Source organism: Nothoprocta perdicaria, unplaced genomic scaffold, assembly GCF_003342845.1.
Source record: "Nothoprocta perdicaria isolate Ctin4 unplaced genomic scaffold, notPer1 scaffold_124, whole genome shotgun sequence".
Lineage (NCBI taxonomy): Eukaryota > Metazoa > Chordata > Aves > Tinamiformes > Tinamidae > Nothoprocta > Nothoprocta perdicaria.
In genome coordinates, this window is record NW_020454361.1 from 1971573 (window position 1) to 1974754 (window position 3182).

Below are 3182 nucleotides of genomic sequence, written 5' to 3' on the forward strand. Positions count from 1 at the left end.
CAGGGGACATGCTGCTCCGCAGGATGGCAGCGACAGCCGGGAAAGCGGGAGCTACAGGAGCGGTGGGGAAGGCCTGGACCCCAGCACTGCAGGCTGGTTTCACTGGTCCGTGTGTGCTGGGGGGAGCAAGGAGAGCACCCTCCAGTGCAGCCGCTCCCACGGGAGAGTGTCCCCCTAACTAAGACAGATTCTGGGCTTTTCCCTCATGGACTGCTTGGAAAGCAGTGAGCTGGGCAGGAATGGGGCAGAGATCCACAGTGTCCGTGATTCAGTCCGAGGTTCCGGAGCCCCCCGGCCTCCCCAAGAAGCGGTGAGGCTCTCCGTGTCATTCCTACTCCTTTGGAGCAGCCCAGGTGGTTTCTCCCCTCTGCAATACGCAGGTGATGGCCCCGGGCCCGGCATCACCCGCTGACCAGCAAACGCAAACAGGGATATAAGCGTCAGAGTCCCCGTTCTTGCCTCATCTGCTGGCCCAGGTGGGAGAATTCAGGCCATGTGTGACGGTCACAAGGGTCTCTCCCCATGGAGCTGGGTGGGAAGGAAGCGGCTTTTTCAGCAGGGATTTGGGGAGACGTGAAGGAGGGAGGAGGCAAAGGCCGAGCTCCCTGGGGCTCAGGGCAGCCTGCAAGGGGTCGGGTCTGGCCGCTCCATGCTGGGCTCTGGTGCCTCCTGCGTCCCGGCGGGCCCGGCGCCCGCTCCGCTCGCTCCGTTAAGCCCCGGCTCGCAGTGGCCGGTGGCACAAGGAGCCCTGGAGCTGCCGATGGCAGGACCCGCTGCGGGCACGAGGAGTCTGTCCCCGGCAAAGAGGGAAGAGCTCTCGGGAACGCACAAGTCTGCAGTGCCGTGGCTGGGGAGCAGCAGAGCAGAGGGGCGGCCGCGGGAACCGGAGGAGGCAGCGAGGCTGCGGGGGGAGGCGGAGGGAGCGGCAGAAACGCCGGCGCGGGCCGCGCGCCGCGGGCCGCGCGAGCAGCGAGTGCCGTCTGCTGGCGGCAGCGCCGGGACGGCCGCGGGCCCTGCCGGCAGCGGGAGAGGCCGCAGAGCCCTCTCGTGTCGGAGGAAAACGGAGAAGGAGGCCGGGCTCCGGGCGACAGCGGCCGTGCCCTAGTCGCTGATTCCGCCTGTGGCCAGTCCGACGTGCTCCGGACCACGGTCCCACGGGGCGGCTTGTGGGGACAAGGCTCGTGGCAGGGGAAAGGCTGCAGCAACCCGAGAGCTGAAACCCAAGCGCTCGGCGCGGGGGCTGCTCCTGGCCGTGTGAGGGCAGCGCGTTGGGAGCGAGCGCAGCCGCCAGTGCCCCGTGGTGGGGGCACGGCTCCCGGGAAGTGCCTCCAACCCGGCCGGTTCCGTGCTGCGGCCGTCGCCTGCAGAGGCTAGTGCGCTCGGGGGGACGCAGCGGGAAGAGCGCGGTCGGTGCGTGCCAAGGAGGAGCAGACTCCTTGTGCGCAGTGACAGATCGGTGGGCTGGGAGGCTCTGGCCTGTCCCAGGGCCACGTCCACAGTGCAGCTGTGCAGGTGCAGGCGGCACAGAGGAGCGGGGGCTGCAGCCCTGCGTGCCCGGGCACAAGGCCATGCAGCGCAGAGCAGTGTGCAGCGTGGCCATGCAGTGTGGCTGTGCAGTGCAGTGCAGCATGCAGCGCAGCAGTGCAGCGCAGTGCAGCATGCAGTGCGGTGCTGTGCAGCGTCCTGCACGGCAGCAGGGCAATGCGCAGCCAGTGCCACCCTCCCAGCCCGCAGCACCAGCCTTGGCATCTCCCAAGCACCTCTGCAAAACCCAGCAACAACTGGGAGGCAGTGGGGCACTGGGCAGAACCTGAAGCACTGTTGTGAAAAACCCAAATTACCAGCACTCCCAGGCAGAAAACTGAGGCCACGGGTTTGCATGGGACCCTGCTGCTGAGAGCGACACAAAGGGAAAGGGCCTTGAAGAATCACAGGAGCAGAAAGGTCAGTTATCACCCCACAGCTCTGCTGCTCAGCGGATCCCATGCACCGCAGGGAACATCCCAGGCAGAGCCAGGGAGATCAAGTGGTGTCAGCCCCATGCAAGGTTCTCCTGCAGGGAGGCTCTGGAGAAGGAACCGTGACCTCCACGTGGAGGCGGAGCTGGGGCCTGTATCTGGACGCGCGGTGTCCGGCTGGCACCAGTGCCCGCCCCGAGCTCCGAGGCAGGGGGGCCAAGCGCGGCCTCTGCTTCTCCCCCTGAAAGCATCTCCCCATCTCTTTAAAGCACGGCTTGTGACAGCTGTGCTGGTGTGACCTGAGCACTGCAGCGGGACCCGCCTGCCTTGGGGACAGTGCGTGTGCGAGGCGGGCGCTTGTGGAAGCAGGGGCCCTCAGTGATCAAGCAGTCAGCAAGCTGACATGTCGGGTGTGTTTCAGGTAAATCCTGCAGTCACCACAGCCTGGTGGCTGCGCCTCCCGAGCCGGTGCTGGGGAAGGGCCAGGACCTCAGCAGCACTCGTGGGAGGTCAGCCTGGCCACCGGGCGAGGGGGACGGCGCAGGGTCCAGGGAGCGGCCGCAGCCCAGGAGCAGCAGCGAGGGCCGAGCGTGCTTGGCACTGTCCCGTGTCCCGTGTCCCATGTCCCAGTGCTCGGCGCTGTCACGTGCCCTGTGTCCTATATCCCGCTGCTTGGCGCTGTCCCGTGTCCCGGTGCTGTCCCATATCCTGTATCCCGGTGCTTGGCACTCTCCCATGTCCCGTGTCCCAATGCTCAGGGCTGTCCCTTGTCCCTTCTCCCGTGTGCCATGTCCTGCTGCTCGGCGCTGTCCCTTGTCCCGTGTCCGTTGTCTCGTGTCCCAGTGCTCGGGGCTGTCCCGTGTCCCGTATCCCGGCGCTGTCCCGGTGTTTCCGGGCGCGCCTCGATTGCCCCGTTCCCCGCGCTTTGCATAAGCCCCGCCCCTCGCCGGCGCCCGCCAATGGGCGGCTCGGGGGCGTGGCCGCGGGCTCCGCACGCCGCCGCGCTGCGCGGGTTGCGCCGGGCGCGGGTCCCGCGGGAGCGGCGCGGAGGTGGCGGCGGCACCGGCACCGCGCACGGGAGGCGCGGAGCGGAGCAGAGCGGAGATACCAGCCGAGCCGAGCCGAGGTGAGCCGAGCCAAGCCAAGGAGAGGGGCAGCGGCTGCGCCGGGCGCGCTCCGCGCCGCGAGCTCCGCGTGGGGTCGTGTGGGACGCGGCGCGGCGCG